At 36.2% G+C, this 24,945-nt stretch overlaps 1 long non-coding RNA gene across 3 annotated transcripts; it reads right to left on the reverse strand.

Annotated features, from left to right (window-relative positions):
• Positions 1 to 3: 3 nt before the first annotated feature.
• On the reverse strand, positions 4 to 24,660 carry LOC125278330. Of its 3 annotated transcripts, none has more exons than XR_007187117.1 (7): positions 24,533 to 24,660; positions 23,627 to 23,683; positions 3,799 to 3,876; positions 3,464 to 3,570; positions 3,139 to 3,252; positions 2,627 to 2,804; positions 4 to 63 (listed from the first exon to the last, which is right to left on the reverse strand). It is a non-coding gene; the product is annotated as an uncharacterized LOC125278330 (long non-coding RNA). The 3 variants fall into 3 exon arrangements; XR_007187116.1 differs by having other exon boundaries at positions 3,790 to 3,876; XR_007187118.1 differs by lacking the exon at positions 3,464 to 3,570.
• Between the last annotated feature and the right edge of the window lie 285 nt (positions 24,661 to 24,945).

The raw sequence follows: 24,945 nt of genomic DNA on the forward strand, positions 1-24,945 counted from the left end.
TGATTTTTAACTCCAACCGTTGCAGTCTGTCAGTCGTATAATGCATGGCAATAGGAACTCCATCTATAAGAGTCAAAAAAACATGCACAGACAAATCCAAATTAAACCCTGCGGCTCGTGACGACACATTGATGTCCTAAGATACGAAATGATCGGTTTGTGCAAGAAACCGAACAGTATTTATATCATTTTTTACCTCTAATACACCACTATGTCCAACTGCTTTGAGCATCCGGTGTGTGAGGTCTGAAAACGCGCTCTGATGCCGGAAGTGATGTCTCGCGCATATACGTCAATGAACGCGAGAGATCACTTCCGGCGTCAGAGTGCATTCAGACCTCACAGACCGGATCAAGGCAGTTGGATATAGTGGTGTATTAGAGGTAAAAAATACTGTTCGGTTTCTTGCACAGAAAAGATCGACATCTGGTGTGTATTTGATTGTTTGCTTGTGTATTTTATCATTTTTATGCCACCACAGAGAATTATGGGAAATGTAGTTGTGTCATGCAAGCCTGTTAGCTTAAGCCAGTTTAATTGGTAATATTTTACTTATTTATCAATAAAATGCATGCAAACTTAACTGTGCCATCAGAATTCAAAAATACTAATTAATGTAATCAATACCTTTTAGGTTTTGTAATGAATCTCGAATTGGCACCCCCCTAAATCAGAAAGTCAGGACATGGTGTAAGCTAGCAAATTTGCTAGCATCATATGCTTACGGCTACTTGAGAATGCTAACATTAAACACCATATGGCACTGTGCAAAAATAAGTGTGCTTGACTGGGATAGAAGAGGGATCCTGTGCTGTGAATGCTCCTTTTAATGACACTTTGATCCATTTGTGCCAACTCGGACCACCTTGATTGAAAAGAAGGTTCAAAACATGGTCACATGCTTGCTCCTCACAGAGTTTGGATCCAGCTCCCCTTTTTGGCTTCTTTATCCATGGTCCACGGAGGCTTTAGTCTTCACAACACATAATGATGGTTTTCTAGCAACAGGCCAAAACAGTGTTATAAAGCTGGGCAGACCAGAGGTACGCTCTTGCATGTTGAGAGAGTCTCCAGTGGAGGGCCGGAGAACAGTTAGCGCATTTCTGTGTGGATGAAGGCCTGAGCTTAGCAACAGCTTTGTCCTCTGCAAAAAATCTACCAGTTAGAAACTTTTTCATGAATTAAACATGTGGAACACAAGGTGCTAGAAATGTCCAAACATTATTTACTAATGCTGTGTTATATAACACGAGACAAAAAGGCACTCTAATGAAGTTGAAATCCTGCCAGGGGCTCTGGAACAATGACAGAAAGTTATGGCCCTGAAAGATCTGTTTACCTATGTAATATCACACTGGCTAGATAAACGGGACACCCAGACACTAATATATTAGGTTACATGCTGGTCAAAAGTTTGGAATAATTTTTTTTTTTTTTTTTTTTTATCAACATATGATTTCTAAAGGATCATGTGACTCAAAAGACTGGAGTAGTGGCTGCTGAAAAATCAGCTTTGTTATCACAGGAATAAATTATATTTTAAAATATATTAAAAGTTGTAATATTTCACAATATTACTGTTTTTACTGTACATCACATAATTGCAGCCTTGGTTGGACCCCATTTTGCCTTCAGAACTTCATGGCATAGATTCATCAAGCTGCTGGAAACATTCCTCAGAGATTTTGGTCCATATAATGACAGCATCACGCAGTTCCTGCAGACTTGTCGGCTGCACATCCATGATGCGAATCTCCTGTTTCACCACATCCCAAAGCTGCTCTACTGGATTGAGATCTGGTGACTGTGGAGGCCATTTAAGTATAGTGAACTCATTGTCATGTTCAAGAAACCAGTTTGAAATGATTTGGCCTCAAAGTGTGCCAAGAAAATATCCCTCACACACCATTACATCACCACCAACCTGAACCATTGATACAAGGCAGGATGGAGCCATGCTTTCATTTTTTTTATACCAGATTCTGAACCAACCATCTGAAGTCGCAGCAGAAATCGAAACCCATCAGACCAGGCAATGTTTTTCCAATCTTCTATTGTCCAATTTTGGAGAGACCAGTGCGAATTATAGCCTCAGTTTCCGGTTCTTAGCTGACAGGAGTGGCACCCGGTGTGCCCATCTGCTTCAAGGTTGGGCATGTTGTGCAATCAGAGATACTCTTCTTCAGATTCCATTCCCTGTAAACCCTAGAGATTGTTGTGCGTGAAAATCCCAGTAGATCAGCAGTTTCTGAAATACTCAGTCCAGCCCGTCTGGCATCAACAACCATGCCACATTCAAAGTCATTTAAATCACATTTCTTCCCCATTCTAATGCTCAGTTTGAACTTCAGAAGATCATCTTGACAATGTCTATATTGCTGCTATTTGATCGGCCGATTAGATATTTGCGCGAACGAGTAGTTAAACAGGTGTAACTAATAAAGTGGCCGGTGAATGTATTATATATATATATACGAGAGAAAAACATCAATTGCAATTGCAGGTCATCTGTGCAACATTACTCAGAAGTGGAAGTCAATAATACGCACTACAATCAACTCCACATAATCATCAAACTGTACAACAAAATTGCTCTTTTCATTGTTGTTGAGGCATGCAAACCTACCCTGTGCTTTCATCATATGGTCCTTCCTTTTTAAACATGGCAGCTTTGATGTTTATCACACAGGGTTATTTTGCTCTTATTGAATTTGTGAGGAATCCCAGCATGGTCCTTGACAGGAAATTAAAAAACAGGTACCCATCGGCTCAAAATTTTTGTAGAACATGGAAACTTGGAAGACCTGGAAGACATAGAAGAACATTAGACAGGATCATCCATTGATGAGTTTTTCTGTCATGGTTAAAGACAATAATACTGTTGTTTTGTCACGCAACATAACTGACTTGAGTGTTCAGGAAATCATTTATGAATAAAAGAGGATTTAAAGGGGCCACTAGCAAAAATGCCTTTTTTATTGCAAATATAATACAATAGACCTGTTATATTGCACCTGAAATGTAAGTTACATCTTGTTTTTAAATGTCTTGTATAAAAGCAATATTATTCTTGCAATTGTGCCTGTATACTGAATAAAATATGCATTTCAGACAACATAAAATTTGTAATTCTCTCACCTACTACTTAAAAATAATGACTGGAACAGAGCCTGAGTTCGGACATCAGAAAGCCAGGGCAGATCGATCTTCAGTGAGAAGTGTTTTCTGATGTCATTTCCAAGTCGGTGGCAACTAATGTGACCGGCATGGAGGCAATAAAAAAAATAAAAAATAAAAATAGCATTAGAAAAAGCATTAAAATATGAATAATAAAATATAAAATTATAAACTAAAAGAAGTTAAACATGTCTCCAGAAGAAAAATATGAAATCTGAAAAGCACCAAAAAGAAACAAACAAATAAAAAAGTTTAAAATAATTACAATGGTAAATCATTATGTTACCTCAAATTTTCACTTTTCAGTGGTTGTTTTTATGTATTCATTTTGTGTTCCTGGTTTCTAAATAATTTACATTTCTGCTGTATTTGGTCTTGTTTTGCTGTCTTTTTCTGAAATGTGGCATAAAATACTGTATTGGCAAGTATGCTACTTTTGGTCATTGCATTATTTGTGTTAGTTTGCTTGCATTACATTAAGTTGAAACATATTCTTCAACACATGAACATTTTGTATGCATAGGCTTATCAAAATATTAGGACAGTTAAAGATTTGGTGGACGCTGCTGAAACATACTTTACATCCATTATAAGTAGCCATAAATTCTCCACCTCACAAACCTCGTCTCCAAGCATGCACCATTGGTCCTTTATGGTCAAAATGTGTTAGTGTCTTCTATTAGTGTCATCCCTCATCTCCTGCGAGAAAAGCACGCATTCATAGAACACACAAAGATCTTATGAAGGGCAGATGTGTAGAATATGTGTTTGTGCCCTCTTATGTGTATAAAAGCGATGTGCCGAAGTCCACAATAAAGCACTGGAGCAGTCTGTCCCAACACATGGTAACCTGTCACAATAAAACTGATAAAAGAAGGACCTCTGCTGGAAGCTCTCATTTTTCTCCGCATCTCGATGGACCTTTAAAACCAGGAAACAGGGAGTTGCTTCAGGACATTCTTGACTTGGACATCACAAACTAATGAGAGGACACCAAATAACGTGTGACAAATGGAAAACAGGTGACAATGTCCATTGTGATGTTTGTGAGATCTCACATTTTGCTTTGTACCAGATCTCACTTAACTGTTCTCATATGAGATCAAAAAGTTAGCCCACATGACAAGTTTTGGAAATCAAATCAGTGACTTTTCAGTAACAGCTTATTTTAATTTGAGAGCAGATGATATTTACCATATTGATGTTTATCATAGGAATATTAACACAAACTGTCTTCAACCCAAATGCTGTTTTAGGCCTCATTTGTCCCTCAGGCTATCACAGGGTGATGTTTTACTGTTGAAATTGTTCAAGACCTCCAAACTCTACAGAGGAGCCAGATGTCGGTATCTCCGAGTGGCAATCTTCTAACAGCACGGTTTTATTTTTCATTAATTTGTAGAACTGTTTTGTTTTCTGCGCACAAGATATTTCGCTTTTGTCGGTTAATGCAAGCGATGTGTGAGAGTGGTAGAAACGACCTTTAGAGACAAATATGGTCAAAGCTGTGACTGTATTTAAGCAAAATTACCTTGATTATAATCTCAAAGGATCTAAATTGCATAAGGAGACAATGCACTTTCTGAAAGCAATCTCTAAAATTACACCTTTGTCAACAGGCACAACAGTGATGAGGGCCAGCGTCTTATGCCATTGTCCAAAACATCACTTTACAGTGTAGACATGTCATTGGATGCAATGAAAACGTGGAATTTAGTGTGGTCCCACACAACCATGTGTGGGGTTTCTCCGCTGTTCAAAATTGCGAGTTAAATATGTTTTGTCCTCTAAGGATGCAGCCAGTGCATAATTAACATTCCCTGGCTGTTTACAGTTGATTATTTAACTCAGTGGTTTTCCCTGGGAGCTGGTGATTATGCTGCTGCTCGACTACTAATAAAGAAATCCCTTTGAAAGTCAAGGCTCATATCAGGGAGATTTGGCGAAGAGGAACCAGTTATTAAGACGGAGACCAAAAGATCAGCGCCATCCTCACAATCAGCTTAGTGAAGCAAAGCTAAACTAATAATTGGCGCGGTAAGATGACATAAAAAAGACGTGCATCTCAAGATGGTTTTTGTGAGCTCTTCATAAGTTCAATATCAGTTGTGGCAATGTGAAAGAGGACAAACATGAAGCTATAAGATGATTTGACAGACAGAACCATAGAATAACAGATAGAACGATAGAATGACAGACAGATGACAGACAGAACGATAGAGCAATAGAAAGAACATTAGAATGTTAGATAGAACAATAGAATGATAGATAGATGGATAGACAGAACGATTCATAGAATGATAGAGCATTGGATAGTGATAGATATACAGACAGACAGATAGATTGACAGAATGAAAAAACGAAAGAACAACACAGACAGAAAGGATATATAAATAGATATATTGACAGATAGCTAGCTAGATAGACAGACAACGAAAGGATGACAGACAGACAGAAAAAACAACAGACAAAGAACTACAGATAGAACGAAAGAGAGAAAGACAGACAGAAAGAATGACAGACAGAAAAGAATGACAGTCAGACAGAAAGAGCAACAGACAGACAGAAATAGTGACAGACAGAACGACAGACAGAACAACAGACTGAACGAAAGAACGACAGACAGAACGAAAGTCAGACAGAACGAACAACAGACAGAAAAAAATGGAGACAGAAAGAATGAATGACAGACAGAATGAAAGAACGACAGACAGAACAAAAGCATGACAGATAGACAGAAAGAACAGACTGATTGAAAGAACAACACAGACAGAAAGAACAACAGAAAGAATGACAGACAGAACAAAAGAATGACAGACAGAAAGAAAGAATGACAGACATACAGACAGACATAAAGAATGACAGACAGACAGAATAACAGACAGACAGACAGACAGACAGACAGAAAGACAGACAGAAAGAAAGACAGACAGACATACAAACATACAGAAAGAATGACAGACAGACAGAATAACAGACAGACAGAAAGAATGACACAGACAGAATAACAGACAGACAGAAAGAATGACAGACAGACAGAATGACAGACAGAATGACAGACAGACAGAATAACAGACAGACAGAAAGAAAGAAAGACAGACAGACAGACAGACAGACATACAGACAGACAGACAGACAGACAGAAAGAATGACAGACAGAGAGAATAACAGACAGACAGAAAGAATGACAGAATGATAGACAGACAGAATAACAGACAGACAGACAGAAAGACAGAAAGACAGACAGACATACATACAGACAGACAGACAGAATGACAGACAGAAAGACAGACAGAAAGAAAGACAGACAGAATAACAGACAGACAGAATGACAGACAGAATAACAGACAGACAGAAAGAATGACAGACAGACATACAGACAGAATGACAGACAGACAGAATAACAGACAGACCGAAAGAAAGACAGACAGACAGACAGAATGACAGACAGACAGAATAACAGACAGACAGAAAGAATGACAGACAGACAGAATAACAGACAGACAGAAAGACAGACAGACATACAGACAGACAGAAAGAATGACAGACAGACAGAATAACAGACAGACAGAAAGATTTATTTGGATTTATTTACTATGCTATATATAACATGATGTATACATATATGTTTTGTTTGTTTATTTTATTATTTATGTATAATATGTTAATGCTTTGGCAACACTGTGATTCACAGTCATGCTAATAAAGCTCATTTGAAATTGAAATTGAATTGAAAGAATGACAGACAGACAGAATAGCAGACAGACAGAAAGAATGACAGACAGACAGACAGACAGACATACAGACAGACAGACAGAATGACAGACAGACAGAATAACAGACAGACAGAAAGAATGACAGACAGACATACAGACAGACAGACAGACAGAAAGAATGACAGACAGACATACAGACAGACAGACAGACAGACAGACAGAATGACAGACAGACAGAATAACAGACAGACAGAAAGAATGATAGACAGACAGAATAACAGACAGACAGAAAGAATGACAGACAGACAGAATAACAGACAGACAGAAAGAATGACAGACAGACAGAACAGCAGACAGACAGAAAGAATGACAGACAGACAGAATAACAGACAGACAGAAAGAATGACAGACAGACAGAACAGCAGACAGACAGAAAGAATGACAGACAGACAGAATAACAGACAGACAGAAAGAATGACAGACAGACAGAATAACAGACAGACAGAAAGAATGACAGACAGACAGAACAGCAGACAGACAGAATGAACGGCAGACAGACAGAATAACAGACCGACAGAAAGAATGACAGACCGACAGAAAGAATGACAGACCGACAGAAAGAATGACAGACAGACAGAATAACAGACCGACAGAAAGAATGACAGACAGACAGAATGACAGACAGACAGAAAGAAAGACAGACAGACATACAGACCGACAGAAAGAATGACAGACAGACAGAATAACAGATAGACAGAATGAACGGCAGACAGACAGAATAAATGACAGAATGAAGGAACGACAGACAGAACGAAAGCATGACAGACAGACAGAAAGAACAGATAAACGAAAGAACGACAGACAGAAAGAACAACAGACCGAATAAAAGAATGACAGACAGAAAGAAAAAAGACACACAGACAAAAAATGAGACAGAACGAAAGAACGACAGAGACAGAAAGAATGACAGACAGAACGAAAGAACGACAGACAGACAAAAAACAACAGAAAGAACGAAAGAACGAGAAAGAATGACAGACAGACAGAAAGAACGACAGACAGAGAAAGAACAGACAGACAGAAAGAATGAGACAGACAGAGAGGCAGACAGAAAGAACAACAGACAGAATGAAAGAACGATAGATAGAACTAAAGAACGGCACACAGACAGACAGAAAGAATGATAGACAGAAAGAACAACAGATAGAATGAAAGAATGATAGATAGAACGAAAGAACAACAGAGAGACATATATAGCTAGAGAGATAGCTAGCTGACAGACAGACAGACAGGACGAAAGAATGACAGACAGACAGAAAGAACGACAGACAGACAGACAGACAGAAAGACAGAAAGACAAACAAATAAAAAAAGCGCATTTTGCACAGATAATGTCCACAAACAGAGGTTGGATATTACTGTGTGGACCACTGAGTTTATAGAGACAGACAAACAGAAGCGCTAATAATCAATATTTTACTACTGTTTCACTATGATTAATGCGCGGAGCAGCCATATTGGATTCTGAAGTCGGGGTTTTGTTGTGCTTCCCCTGAGTTTCCTAGTCGCAAATCTTACTTGAGGTGATTGCAGTTAAAAGTTCCTACTGGGGCCTATAGGAATTTCTCACGCTGGAGGAAAAATGGAATGCATCAAAAGACAGACAGACAGACAAGACAGACAAAGCCTCATAACACTATCTGGCCTCACATAAACACTGTTTACAGTTTGGTCGAAGTGTCTATATGTCAAAACATTATCACATCCAGATACAGAAATCTCGAGTTGGACAGCTTGTAGTCTCATGTTTGCTCTCCCCGCAGTCTTGCCACATGAATATACAGGCTTGCTTGCCAGTGTTTACAATTCGATAAGTGCACACAAGTTAAAGGCTTGTGTGCATATCTGCTGGTTGGTATAAAACAAGCAAACCACACACAAAACTAAACAGGCACATAGTGCTACTTTTTGCCAGGAACATGCAATTACTTGTAGTTTTCAGATCCAAGCACTTCCTTTTTTTACACGTTTTCTTTTCCTCTTTGAGAATCCCATTCGGAGGAATAACCACATGTTGCACTGGAAGTGTCTCAAATGTGGTGATGGGAACACAGTGGATGAACCATTAAAATTCCTCTGGGATCATATGGTTGTTATACACGAAAGCCATAAGGATCAGTGTCAGTTTTCTTTAAGAGATACATGTTGTGTGGACTTCTGAACCTGAGAGTTGAACACTAGGCAACATATATTACAGCAACCAGTGTAACAAAAAGCAATCCACCACTTTCTATTATTCAGATTTCTGTTATTTTAATTAGTCACTATTCCTATTATTGCTATATCTATTGCTCATACTTACATTATATATCAAAAGTCTGGGGTCAGTAAGTTTTTATTTTTTGAAAGAAATTAACACTTTTATTCAGCAAGGATGCATTAAGTAAAGACTTTTTTACATTACAAAAAATATATATGTATATAAAACAAATGCTGTTATTTTCAACTTTCTATTTTTCATCAAAGTATCATAATAAAATTGATAATATGAAGTGTCTCTTGAGCGGCATATCAGCATATCAGAATGATTGAAAATTTCGGCCTAGCCATCACAGAAATAAAATAATATTTTAAAATACATATTTAAAAATATAATATTTCATAATATTGCATTTTTTACTGTATGTTTGATCAAATAAATGCAGCCTTGCTGAGACTTCTTTCTTTCAAAAAAAAAAAAAAACCTTACAGACCCACAACTTTTGAACAGTATAATTTTAACAAATCCATAGAGACGTGAACAGTAGGCAAGCACCCAATAGACCCTAGCAACCCCATAGCAACTTGCTAAAACCCCGTAGAACACACCAACAACCCAGGCCTGGTTCCAGGATCAAAAAACTGAGTGGATGAGTGGATTCTGACTAACTTAAAGGGTTAGTTCACCTCAAAAGGAAAATGATGCCATGATTTACTCACCCTCAAGCCATCTTAGGTGTATATGACTTTCTTCTTTCAGTCAAACACAATCGGAGTTATATTTAAAAAAATATCCTGGCTCTTCCCAGCTTTATAATGGGAGTGAATAGTAACTGCGATTTTGAAGCCCAAAAAGGCACATCCATCATAAAAGTAATCCAAACGGCTCCAGGAAGCGAAGAAATGCATTTTTGTAAGAAAAATATTCATTTTTATAACTTTATAAACTAGAATCACTGGCTTCTGTACATGAATCAATTCCAATGGAAAAGTGAACTCTGACCTGACGCATGACGTATTGATGAATGTGAAAGCACAGAGGATAGAGCAAAACAAAACACCGGTCACGAATTATAAGTCTAAAACGAGAACTTTTAAAGACAAATGTCGAAGGAGCTTGAGTTTGTTGCCCAGCCGTATTTGTTTGAACCACAGGTGGCGTAAACTCTCACCTAAGCTTACGTTACTCCTACATCCAATGATTTATTACAAAAATGCATCGCTTTGCTTCAGAAGGCCTCGTAATCATGACTTCAGAAGAAACCTCAGTGCAATGTGCTACAAGCTTTTCATGCTGGGTAAGCAACAAGCGAACAAGCAATTCTGCAAGTTGATTCTCACTAACTGAATTTGAAACAAATTAGAAAGACATTTGTTAAGGGTGGTGTAATACTTAAAAACCATAAACAAAAGAAAGGCAATACGAGTTGGTTTTCTTTGTAGCCAATGCAGTGATGGGAAAAAAAGTGTCCCATTACTATAAAGTCACATAGGGACTACAACTGCTGAAATATGCTCAAAATAAACTACATCACACCAACAGTTCTCACTTCCAATATCTACAAAAGATTTTGATTAGCCTTGACCCATTTTAAGGATGTTTATAGAGCAAATCACAATTATTTGACGTGCATCAATGACATTTTAAAGCATCAGCAATTTCACAGAAGGTGGTTGTTATTAAAACAAGCTTGAGTTCAGATGTCATGGAATCAAAGCCATTTATGAGAAATCACACTTGACATGGTTTATTTTTGCCATCTGGCAAACACTGCACTTTTGATACAACCAACAAAGTAAAAAAGCAGTGGGACTGATGGAAGCCATTATTCACACTGAGTTCATTATAAATTTCATTGAATCATTTCCCCACTTATGGTAGATAAAAGACTTGAGTGTGAATTAAAAAGCCTATTGTGCATGTGACAAATATATAGCTTACTTCCTGTTTCTTAGATGCATTAATTTAATCCAGGAAATATAACCTCTCGATCAATTTAATTAGCTTCAGTTGTTCTTTAGTCTCTCATCTCTTGCTTGATCATGCATAATATTATCTTAAAGCTAGTAAAATACAATACAAAAATATTTAGTAATAAGTCTATGAATTTAATCTGCTAATAAAATTTCCATCCATGTGGATTACACAAAGTAATATTTGTCAGTCATACATAAACGGAGCAGATAAAAAAAAAAAAATAATAGTATTAATAAACTAAATGTGTTTTAAATACACAACATCCAGGTTTATATATTTATCATCATTAAATCCAATTTGGTTTAATATCATACAAATCATACATTTTGCTTGTTCCACAACTAGCCATATTTTTTACCATCTTCGTACATGTTAACTGAATAAGTTATGCATTACATTAAGTTTATTAGTTCATGTGTAATCCAGATGAATGGAAAATTTATATGCAATTCAAATACATAAATCTTAAATTTAGGCCTAAAATTTTTATATTTGCCCACTGGATGCCGAGATTGACCACTCAAATGGATGTCTAAAGGGGACCCTCAAAATATAGTGTAACCTAACATTTTTATGGGATAACCAGTCAGACATATCACACCGTGGTCACCTCACACTAATAAAAATAACAATGCGAGACAGTAAAGAAGAGGAATGAATGAGACTATTTCAGTTTCAGTACACAATTGTGGCAGTAAACACTCACTACCTAAGACCACATGCTTTGAAATACTTGACACCCTGTGATTTGGCTCCAAAGCACATATCTTTGAATTTGGGACCAATTTTCTTTTTGTTTTAAAAGAGCATTGTTTGGCAATAGCAGGCTTTTCTGACAAATACCAGATAATTGTCAAGCATTTTTTAAATTTCTCCAAAAGGACAAAAACAAGTCATCAAAAGTGAGGGTGAATCATGGCTATTGACTCATAACCTCCACTTCAGCATGATGTGAGCTTGAGGTTAAGTGTGTTGCATGATTAAGTATCTCCACAAAAAGGGAAAGGGAAAGAACGCTGAGCAATTAGAGCACACAGTGCTTTCACTTCGTAAACCTAAGTGCACCTGGGATCGAGGTCACGTTCCCCAGAGAGACACTCAGGATAAACTGATAACACAGGGAGCAGCTATGTGGATAAGACCACCTGTGAGTTTATAGAGGATATCAGAAGGACATGCTGATGTGCCGCTATGAGCAAACTTGTATTGCCAATTGTTTCTTTTTCAGTGAGGCAGATGTGGTGCTAAATTACTTTTATTACACGGATCTCTGTAATACTTGATTCTAATTGGTCAAAGACATCTTTCCACTGCATTCCTTGGTCAGATATTTTTGCTAAACTGTATAATCTTTATAGTTACCTACATAGCTGTGCTAGATTCATGTCTCGTGTATCACTCTGTGACCTCTTTGTACTTGGATAATAAAATTATTTCAGCTAAAATCAGTATTTCATGTCCATTTCTTTTTTCTTTTTTTGCAAGTAGTAATGAAATAAGCAACTTAGGAATAGTTTCATTTACTATTACTATTCATTGTTTTCATTTACTTCACCCTCATGCCATTCCAAAATGTTACTTTCTTGAAATACAAAAGGAGACGTTTAGCAAAATGCTGACACTGCTCTTTTCCATGCTATGAAGGTAAAGGGTCATCATGGGCTTTCAAGCTGCAAAAAAGATAAAAAGCAGCAAAAAAGTAGTCCATACACTATATTTCCAATACAAGTCTTTTGAAATCATATAACTATGGAAGCTTGTTTACGCCACTGAATAAAAAATAAAAAAGCTAATTGCGACTTTTTATCTCACAATTCTGACTTTTTCTCACAATTGCGAGTTTACGTCTTGAATTCTGACTTTTTTCTCAGAATTGAGTGATATCAACTCACAATTCTGACTTTATAACACGCAACTGTGAGTTATAACATCAGAACTGTGAGTTATAAAAGTCAGAATTGTGAGATATAGGCATGTCTTTTTCCCTCAGAATTGGACTTTATAACGAGTTTATCTCTCACAATTCTGAGAAAAGATGTCAGTATTATGAGATATAAACGCACAATTGCGAGAAAAACAGTCAGAATCGCAAGTTAATATCTTGCAATTCTGACTTTATTTCTTGCAATTGCAAGTTAATATCCCACAATTGTGAGTTTATAACTCACAATTCTGACTTCATATTTCTCACAATTGTGAGTTTATAATTCTGACTTTATTTCTCGCAATTGTGAGTTTATATCTCACAATTCTGACATTATAACTCTCAACTGTAAATTTATATCTCGCAATTCTTAGAAAAGAAGTCAGAATTGGGAGATAAAGAGTCGCAATTACCCGTTTTATTTTTTATTTAGTGGCGGAAACAAGCTTCCATATATAACAGCTTTAAGAGAGGGAAAAAAATTAAATTTAGGTCATTCACTTTAAAAAATGACCGTGATTTTAACAGTAAAAGACTGTAAAAATGCCGCGGTGAAAAACTGTTGATTGGTTTACAGAACGTTTCCGTACTATATACGGTGAATAACTGTAATAGATCTAATGGTACATTTAATGTAATTTTACGGTAAAATACCGTTAAATTCACAGTTTTTGGAAGTGAAAAATAACAATTCATTGTAAAATTTACAGTGAAAAACCGTATATTGACATTCCCACAATTCCCTGCGTGATACTTCACATTTGATATATTTTCGTTGAAATAACTCTGTTTCTTCTTAGTTTTTCTCATTTTTTTCTAATCAGTTATGTACATTAGGGTTTTATGTTACATCTAATGTTGTTAAATTAATGTTTATTGCATTTTTAAAATTTCATGCATGTTACCATGATGGTGTTTAGTGTGTGTGTGAATGACACTGTGTGCACCTTCTATATATTAGTATTGTGCTTCTCAGCTTGTGGAAAAGCTGCTTGTGATGAACTTTGATTCATCATGTGACTCTCATCACCACTGTGTTTGGTGACTGTCAGTGTATTATAAAGGTACAAAACAGATATTAGTACTTCATTAGGTTAGTAAATTAACATTATATCAGTTAATGAAATACGTTATTTTACCGTAAATTTAACAGATTTAAAATGTAAAATTCACATGTAACTCCGTAAGTATGTTTACGGTTTGATGTAATTTTTACAGTATTGTTCTGGTAACCACAGCTGCCGGTATTTTTCCGTAGAAACAACGGGATTTTTTTTTTACAGTGTTGTTTTCCTGATAATCTTATATGAAAAGAGACACATTCTATTAAAGGATTAGTTCACTTTCAAATTAAAGTTTCCTGATAATTTACTCACCCCCATGTCATCCAAGATGTCCATGTCCTTCTCTCTTCAGTCAAAAAGAAATTAAGGTTTTTAATGAAAACATTCCAGGATTTTTCTCCATTTAGTGGACTTCAATGGCCTCCAAACGGTTGAAGGTCAAAATTACAGTTTCATTGCAGCTTCAAAGCGTTCGACATGATCCCAGACGAGAAATAAGGGTCTTATCTAGAGAAACCATCGCTCATTTTCTAAATTTTTTTTTAAATTTTATACATTTTAACCATAAATGCTCTCTTCTTCTCTATTAGAATTCCGGCAGTGTAGACACTGCTAAGTGCACCACAGGTCAAAGTTTGAACTAAGTGTTATATACTTGCACTAGCATATTGTATATGACAATTTAGTTCAAACTTTGACCTGAGGAGGGCAGTAATACACTTTAGCAGCGTCTACACTGCCGGAATTCAAATAGAGAAGAAGAAGAGAGCTAGTTCAAGATGAGCATTTATGGTTAAAATGTATAAAAAAAATTTTTTTTTTTTTTTTGAAAATGAGTGATGGTTTCTCTAGATAAGACCCTTATTTCTCGTCTGGGATCATGTAGAACGCTTTGAAGCTGCAATGAAACTGTAATTTTGACCTTCAACCATTTGGTGCCCATTGAAGTCCACTATATGGAGAAAAATCCTGGAATGTTTTCATTAAAAACCTTAATTTCTTTTTGACTGAAGAGAGAAGGACATAGACATCTTGGATGACATTTGGGTGAGTAAATTATCAAGAAATTTTAATTTGTAAGTGAACTAATCCTTTAACATTCTATTAAACTTTCTTTCTATTTTATTCCATTAAGGTTGAAGGATGTTTAATTTTGGCAATAAGAGGATGTACTGAATTAAAAGGTGTCTTTGGGCCTCTAAACTTTAGTCTACTATTTCAAACAAACAAAGGGATTCAGCAGTAATTTATCGCATTTGAAGAAAAACTGATGAGCTCAAGGCTAGTGATGAAAAGGCCTCTGTCAGTGTATCTGTAATCACACAAAGAAGCCATACAGAACGTCTTCAGCTGTATCCGTCTGTCTCACTTTTTCAGAGATAATAACAAGTAGCTACAAAGCAGATAACGAATGGACAAAGAACATTGTTATTGAAATATCCAAATCCAATATTCTTGCATGCTCACCTGCTCAGAACCAAAACAACTGAACAAATGTGAGAAAATAAAGATAAACTGCAATGCCAACATCATTTGAAACACCATCTTTAAAAATAAATAAATAAATAATTCATTTGTTGTGGGCTTTTGTCTAATTTAACTTCTGATGACAAACAAAGAAAACAAAAGTTCTGTTGTGGCTGCAAGAAATCTGCACAGAACAACAGCATAACTCAGATGCTCAAAGCATGGTGGCAAAATATCTCCATCTGATTTGTAGTAGGATACAGTATTTAAATCTATAATATAATACTATGATGCAATGCCTGTAATATCTGAAAATCAGTTAAAGGGATAATTCACCCAAAAATTAAATTTTTGAAAACGATCCTATTCTTCTCAGTGGAAATCTGTCATTATTGCTAATGGACACTCAGTTCTGTAGCTAGAAATACCATGAGAAGGCCATGCTGAAAATGATATCATGAAAACCCTGACTGTTGCACCATAAACACATGCACATCCCCAAACACTTCACTAGTGACAAACCTGAGAGCCCTATAAAAAATAATCTACTATAATATAATGAAACAACTTGTGATATTGCTTGCAACAAACAAAAATTGTCAGAATGCAAAGTAGCTTTTGAATAGCTGTCCATGTTGAAATATGCGTTTTGCTGCCAAATGATACTACATCTACAACAATACATAGCGAGTCATGCGAACTAGCCTAACAATTGTTTAGACAAGATATACACTACCACTCAAAAGTTTGGGGTCAGTAACAATTTTTTTTTTTTTTTAAAGAAATAAATATATAATTTTATTCAGCAATGACACATGAAATTGAAGATATTTATCATGTTAAAAGATTTCTATTTAAAGCAAAAAGTTGAAAATGATGTTCACTGGAATAGATCCTGTGTCTGAATGGGTTAACAAACCCAAAGGCCTGATGGTAAAAACTGGCTGGTTTTATACCTTCATGTTCAGCAGTGGCTGTATTTCTTCTAAACCTAGAGGACACCCAAGTCGATGCCTCTAAAATGGTCACACTCCGTATCATATGCCAAAACAAGTCGTGGACTACGGGGGATAGAGTTGGATGTCAAATAGCCTGTATTAAAAACAGCTTTGCTTAGAAAGTAAATCCAGACAGTGGGTGGAGGACCAGACTTGCCCAGATCAAGTGGCTGGAGCTTAACAACTCATTCCTGAACGAAAAGCATAAAACCTTCAAAAGTTTTAAAAACGTGTGTATGTTCTTTATGCTGGATATGATAAAGTATGGTTAAGATGTTAGCAATGTGACTGTACACATTTGCACAACAATGTATAGTACCAGCGCCTACAAGCTGAAATTATATCTAGTATCCAAAAATGCAACGTGAAGATCAAACAGGCAGCTGTTTAGTTTATTTCCATTTTAGGCCACAGATTGTTTAATTCCATTCTCAGTGGAACTGTTGTTAGTTCATTTTAGCTATAACAAATATCATACAATGTAATTGCTAGATTAACAAAAGCCAAGCAATTTGTTTTTAGTCTCAAAGGCAATTAAAACTGAGGCAACATGGATGTGATCATTTGAGACGTTCTGCATTAACTTGCAAGAGCAATCCACAATTGTCTTTTTTACATCAATGTTTGGCGCTACTTTCATACACTTGCAATATAGTCTGAATACTGTAACATACTGAGTCAAACTATAAGTCTGTCCTTACTTTTATTTTGCAGTAAGATACAACTAAATGTTCAGGGTTTGGCTGGTTAGCACAGCCCATTTGGCCCCTTCTGGTAGATGCTGTAATTACACACTCTGCCAAGGGAAAAACTGTCATTCTCCAATAATCATTCAATTGTAATTGCACATTTTTAAAACGATTTCTTATTATTTTATATTGTATTTTTAATGTTTACTGCTATAATTCCCCATGCACACAGAAAAAAAAAAAAAAAAAAAAAGTTTTCTTTCTGCCTTTTCCAGTACAAATATCTTTAACATTCTTAAATTTACTCGAGAAGCAAAATTATATCTTTTTTTCAGAAAACCGTATACAAATTATGTGAGTTCTTGCTTAAAACAAGAAAACTGCCAATGGGATAAACAAAAAATCAAAATTAAATTATTTATTTATTTTTTTCCAGAAACAAGACTTAATATTTGTAGTAATTTTGCTTCTCAATTAAATGTACTTGATTTAAGAAGATTCAGATATTTGTACTGGAAAAAAAGTGGAAAATACTAAATAAGAATATAGCTTTTTGCAGTGCAGGGGATCAATGAAGTACTATATCTTACAATATGTATTATTATTAAATGGATTTTCTAAAAGACATGAGAACTTTGAACCCTCAGAAATCACGCACCCTCAGGCAGATCATTTTAAATTGTAATTCCCATGTAAAGTCATTCTCAGCACACACACCTCCTGGTTTGCGGTCTGCCAGGGATACTTTAGTGGTTACAACTTGTACACAGTTGGCTGTTCCTCTGTATTTACAGCCTCTGTGTTTATGGGGAAGTGCTGAATATGCATATGAGACACAACAGGAGTCTTAAACCTGGCATCATCAAATACCTCCCTCTGAATCCACTCTTTGTACCAGGTCTTTCAATGAAGAGAGATTCACATTTCTTCACTATAACCAAAATGAGAAACACCTGGCAAGGTAAAGCCTCATAACTTGCTCTCTTGAGGGTAGTTAGCACTCCATCTGCCTAGTGAGCTGACTCGCTGCCTATAGACAGCTGCCTTCTAAGGCAGCATCCTAAACACTGTGGCACCTCATAAGTCATAAGAGACCTTTTTTGCCCAATGGCCTCTGTCCATCATGGCCTCCTAATCATCCCCATATATACTGATTGGCTTCATCACTCTGTCTGCTCTCCACCAATAAGATGGTTTGTGGTGGGCGTTCTGGCGCAATATGGCTGCCGTCGCATCATCCAGGTGGATGCTGCACATTGGTGGTGGTTGAGGAGATTCCCCCTTCCATATGTAAAGCGATTTGAGTACCCAGAAAAGCGCTATATAAATGTAAGGAATTATAATTATTATTATTATTCACAGACTGTGATTTAATAATTATAATTTATAGCATAATACTTTGCGTTTTACTACCTTGGCATTAAATGAATGAAAACTGGTTAACACTACGGATGGGTGTTTCTAATACATATTATTTTTTTTCCTCTTTTGGAAAGACATAAATGGTTTCATGGATTTTTTTTTTTTTTCAATTGGGCAAATGGAAATGCAAAAATTTGCCCCCCACCTGGGTCATGTGAAACTGCAGAATACGGCCAATCACATCCTCGTGGCCTAATGACACAGCGCTAAGTGTTTTCTGAGCAATAAAGCACAAAAAAATGTTAATACTGAAGCATATAAATGTACATGCCAGGTGGTTCTGAGAGCTTGGCTGCATTATTTATCTCTTTACTTTTATGACACTTGGCACGCTATGATGCAAACCCCCGATGGAGTGAAAACAGAATACATGCTGACTAAATTGCTTCATTGCTTCATTATCATGGAGGTGAATCAGGAAAGAAATTGAGAAAAGTTATTTAAATGGAAACCAGGATTGTCAGGCATACAAATTGTAAAAGCTTTGGGATTTCAAACAAAGGCCTGAAAGGCTTCAGGTTATGTAATAGGCCTACAAAAGTGAAGAAACAAAGGCCAGATGTGAACGTCTCCCCCTCTTTGATAGTGACTAATGCGTTAATGAGGTGGCAGAACCATGTAGGAAGATGTATCATGGCCATATTCCAGGATGACAAAGCCAAGATAAATGTTATTTCCATCAATAGTTGCACAGATTTTTAGTCAAGATCTTAAGTATTGACAATGAAAGAGGTGAGCACTCTGTAAAGTCTACTCCAGCACATACCAAACACTTTCAATGAATTCAAAGTTAGGACTCAAAGGTGCCAATTCCTGTGCCATGATGTGTCTTCCTACATGGTTGTTTAAGAAATGAAAAACTGCACACTTCATCACTTAGGGTTAAAAGAAATGTTGCCAAACATATGACATGCTAGAAACATAATAATCACTGCAATAATGATCCCATCATAGACTCTTAAGCATTTGCCTATTTAAATCCAAACAGAGACTTTTTTTTTTGGCTGGGCAGTGTGTGTGTGTATATATATATGTATATAAAATGATTGAAATAGACATGAAACATGATTTAAATAGACATTACAAAAAGTACCATTCAAGGTCAATATATTTCATTTCAATAATTCCTTTCTGCACCATTAAAATGGTTAATAGTCCTAGTTTTCTCACTGTTTTTTTGCCACTAGCCTTAATTATTGAGTTATTTGTAATGAAAATACTTGTGTCATTGAAACATTAAAAGCTCACTTATTAGAAAAATAGAGAAAAATAAATTTCTTCACCTAATTTAACCTTCGATTCTGAGCTTCGTGAGGTCATATGTGGCGACTCCTTGATGCTAAGGCTAAATGTGAAAACATACATTTTATTGCCCCTGGCTAGCATATCGTCTATAACCATTTCCAAGTCTCACCGGGCTGAAAGAAACAAAATGGTTTTTATGTTCTCTTTAAAAAGAACTTCCTCAAAGTAAAGAAAAAAAGTTTTTCTCCCTGACATCCAACTGGTAAGGTGTGTTTTATTGTTGCAGTTTAAAACATTGGCTCTAAAACAGGAACTAGTTGTATGATGAGATCATTTGATTTCAATTTGTGTGGTGGAATATGGAAATACTGCACCAATTAATACAGAGAGGCAAAACCATTCAGCTTCACTTAATCAAAGATGTTTCAAACAGCAATAAAAATGGTCTCCTTGGCAGCTCTGCGTGGCATAATCCAAACTTATCTATTCATTAGGTAAAAAATAAATCTGCTGAGCTCAGCACTAATATATTTTTCTCTGTTTCATTTTGGTTCTCTTAGACTTCAGGATTAATCAAATAATGAGAGGGAACAACAACTATAAAACAGAGGTCCAAGTTCTACATCCAATGGAAAATATCAATTCCTTCCAGGCTTTTTGGTCCAACTCTGTTGGAAAAAAAAAAAAGAGGAAAAAAAAGAAAGAAAAGAAAATGAAAGACAAAAAGAGAGGGCAAGGGCAAGGGAAAGTGAGTGTACCTACCTGAAGATTTCAAACCTGTCCAAGCAAACGGGTTCAACGATACAGTGTGTCAGTCCACCTCGGATGACTCCGACATCTGTTTTTTGTTTATGATTGTTTGTTTGTTTACATTATGAGCATGCCATGAACCTTACGTTTGAGCAATTCAGCATAATTTTGCAATTGTGCATGGCATGTGTTTGCACACACCACTCTGACAAAATATTAAACATAATGTAGGGCACTGTTTTTTAAAGTGCTTTTTTGAAAATTACCTTTCATGCAGTGTATAGTATAGTTGTGTGCGAATGTAAAAGGCCTGCAAAGTTTTAAAGATAAAAATGCACAACAAAAATTATATTATTGTCCCCTAAAAAGAAATAATCAATTCTGAACTGCTGAAACAAGTCATCAGCAATTCTGGTCTCACTTCCGGTTACATAACTACAAAACAATGTAGCAAATTTGCATAATGCCAGCCTATGGTCTTCACTGGCTGCTTGCAAACAACAACTACTTTAAACACTAGTTGTAGCTGAGGCCTTGAAGAGTTTGGTGTGTGTTGTCGACATGTTGATAAGATGCTGTTTTCTGTGCTGTGGAAGCAAATTGACTTCACATGCACTTCCAAAGGAGGACTCGTGCTCGAATTGATATATGTTATCATATGGTCTGAAGTGCATGGCGCAGGTACACTTAGTGTCCAAATCCACTTTTGTTAGTTTAACGATGGAAAATGGTCAGCGCATGATCAAAAAAGGTTGTACCTATAGTCTCTTAATGAGTCATGGGTGTGTTTTGGGTGTAACGTGTAATAAACCAATCAGAGTGTCATCTCCCAATCCCTTTAAAAGCGAGGTACGCTTGCACCATGGCGGATTCATTATTTACATGGAGTATACACGCGTTGTGCACCCACCTATAGGCGCACTAACGTGCCCTTTAAATAACAACAAAAAATACTGCGGTCAATGGGTTTTTGTTGGTCAATGGCGCAGTCGTTTTCAGTTGCCTCAAAATAGCAACACGCCAACAATGCACCTGAGCACACCTCGTTTTCAGACCAGCACGCCCATGGGCGAACAGATGGGTGCGAGTGCATTTGCTATTTAAACAACGTGGGTGCTGGACATCAAAATGATAACTGCATCGGGCTGAAACTAGCAAAAAACACTGGTGTCGCGCATGGCGTCACATTGCGCCGGGTGTATGATAGGGCACACTGAATCTTTGAACAAACCGTTTTCAGACTCTTTGAGAAATTAGGTGATGTGCAATGTATATTATGAGAAAAGTGTTTTTTGACCTGGATGCATGTAAACCTATTGGTAGGAGACCTCCAGAACAAAATTAGGAACTTTTAAAATAGCATAATAGCGCCACTTTAAAGGCATCACTCTGAACGCTATAATATTTTCACCTACCACAGCTTAATATTCAAACACAATTATAAGTAAAGTATTGTGGCACTTTCAAAACTTTGCCCTGTTTGACATAACAATGGCTCAACCAATAGAGTTTGCGGATGTAATTACATTAAACCCCCAAAAAACTATAATAATCATCATTTAAAATGTTATGTAATTATTTTTGATAATCTGTTTGCTGACGCTATTATATCTTCAGCATTATCGTAAATTGCACCAATCTACAGTAGAGTTGCTAAACAGTTATTATCTAGAATTAGTCATACTTCATATCAGATTAAATGCTAAATCCGTTTATCGAAACGTTTACCTTTTCCTTTATGATAACAATGTACTTCCTAAAGTCCAACCAAACACTTCAGATAAGGTCATTATAATAAAATCTGTTCATCAAGAAAGAAAGAAAGAAAGAAAGTTTAGGTGTTATATTGCAATTTTCTATATACTATGCAGTAGTGACTTAGTTATCCTATCACCTGTCTAACTATAATTCGCACTGATTCTCGCCATCTCCATAATCTCTCTTACCAAGAATCAAAGAATGTTGTAATTATGGCTATTAGGAAAGACTCTTTGATGTAATCGTTTGATGTGATATTACTGTCTGCTCTCATTAGTCAGGCTTGTCAAGTTCATTCTCTGTTACGCTCACCTTAATGTTCGTCTCATAGTGTTGTTAGTCCACTTACAGTTACTCTCTGTCCAACATCAGGTCTGGTTAATTAAATACAGCCTTTTATTTCTCTCAGAAGGCAATTTGTTTTGCAGCTGGCTTAACAAATTAAATCAAGTGCTAAGCATTTAAAAAGCACAATAATCAGTTATTTATAACATCAGCTAAAACTGAAATTACTATCACATGTGTGTGTACGTGTGGGAGAGAGAGAGCTGGGCTTTGGAGGGCAGCATTTGATGGCTTTTTTTTTTTTTTTTTTTGCAGCTGCATATGTAAAATCCTCTTCAGAACAGACAAGGGCCTTGAGGAGGACAACAGTTTAATCTCGACACACTTTCACCCACAGGTGATTAGGTTTGTTAAAGAATGCTGCCCTTTTAACCCCTTAAATACAATGTCTTGCATTCTGCTCTATATTACCACATGTTTAGTGTGCATTTGCAATTTAATGTACTATACTTGAACAATCTGAATGCCTTCAACAAGTGTAATGACACCAAATAATCAAGCTATCATCTGTTTCTTAACTTTTCAGACCAAATTGGTTTCAGTACAAGCAATGCTGTGCAATGCTGACCTCTAGTGTTAGAATATGGCACTGGCATGAACAAGTGCCAACAGACTCTTTATACAATGCATCATAAATGTAATTCAATCCTCAGTTCCCTAATAGTCATTCAAAAGATTTTTTCCCATCTACTCCACTGTTACACATGTTGCCGGAAATTATTTTACATTGTTTACTTAACAGTGGCTTTATAATGGCAAAATGTAACCAAATGCCAAATGGTTTACTGTAATAACTTAAAAGTGACATTTTAATACTAGTTTGATAATACTCACATGCTGCCCTTGTGCAAACTGTATGATCTGCAAGTGCAATATGTCAAACTGGATCTGCTGTTAAAATAAGACACCAGGGTTAGTTGTCACACTTTTTCTGCAATAGATATTTCTCTGGGTACACATAGGTTTATTTTTTGCACTAAGTATTTTAGTGCATGTGCTGTGCTGTATCATGAATAAGCTCCACTTCGCATCGTGCCTAACAACGCCCTTCAGCCGTGACTTATTCACAATACAGCACTAGCCTCGAGTACCTTATAGATTTTATAAAACGGTTACCACACAATACAAATATTAAAGCCAAAAAATATGTATCAATGCAACTTTCGACTGGTCATGTGATCACAATATGTCTGCTCCCATGAGGGAACCCTCTCTTTCCATGTAAACTAAACTTTTATACAACAATTTAAACATGGCTAGACTTGTCATCTCATGTGAGTGAACATGATTTTAAACATTTTGTAAAGCACTGTTCACATGTAAAACTTCTCAATAAGGCAAAATTAATTTATGCAGATTTGAAGTAGCCTTGGCTAGTGGCTTCAAAGAAAAACTTATTTTTAAACTTCTTCCTAAATCTTCTTTTTGTTTTGTTTTCTTTTTTTTTTACGATTTATTGCCCTTGAAAAAAAACAAGATAGTTTATTGAATGTTACACCTGCCATGAAGTTGTCACAAACTTCCTATTTATTAAAGAATTAACAAAAATGATGAAAAACAACATTATTTATGTGGGGGAAAAAATGTAAAAGTAAGTATCACACAAGAAAAAGTGAATATCTGCACAGGTGTGATTCGGCTGTTGCCACGAGGCCGCAAGCCGAAGTAAATTTGCTCATGGAACTGTACCTTTTTAATACAAGAGTGCTAAAAATAAGTAAATATTATAAAATAACTTACATTTTACACAAAAATGACCAGTTAGTTCATATGTTTCTTCTCCGTCAAAGACATTAGTTCCAAAACAAGCCAAGGCATCAGGCTTTAAGCGAACCACAGACTAAAAGACGATATGGAGTATCGTAATTGAGTGGAACGGAGCGAGACTGATTTCCCTCACTGCGTTCTTTAATCACTCCGCTCTAGATGCACTCCGGATTTTCCATTTCCCGTTCCACGCAGACTGCGACCAATCATAGATATACCTTCATTATATACTTGAATTTTGTCTTAATTTAAATACAGAAATACATTGCCATTTTGCATATTACATTTCAAATTAAAAATTTCCACCCATATGCTTCCATACTAGTGTGGTTTTATCGTGTTTACTTATCTGAGAAGACAAAATTCACCAAAAACTTTTCTAATTC

Source organism: Megalobrama amblycephala, linkage group LG11, assembly GCF_018812025.1.
Source record: "Megalobrama amblycephala isolate DHTTF-2021 linkage group LG11, ASM1881202v1, whole genome shotgun sequence".
Classification (NCBI taxonomy): Eukaryota; Metazoa; Chordata; class Actinopteri; order Cypriniformes; family Xenocyprididae; genus Megalobrama; species Megalobrama amblycephala.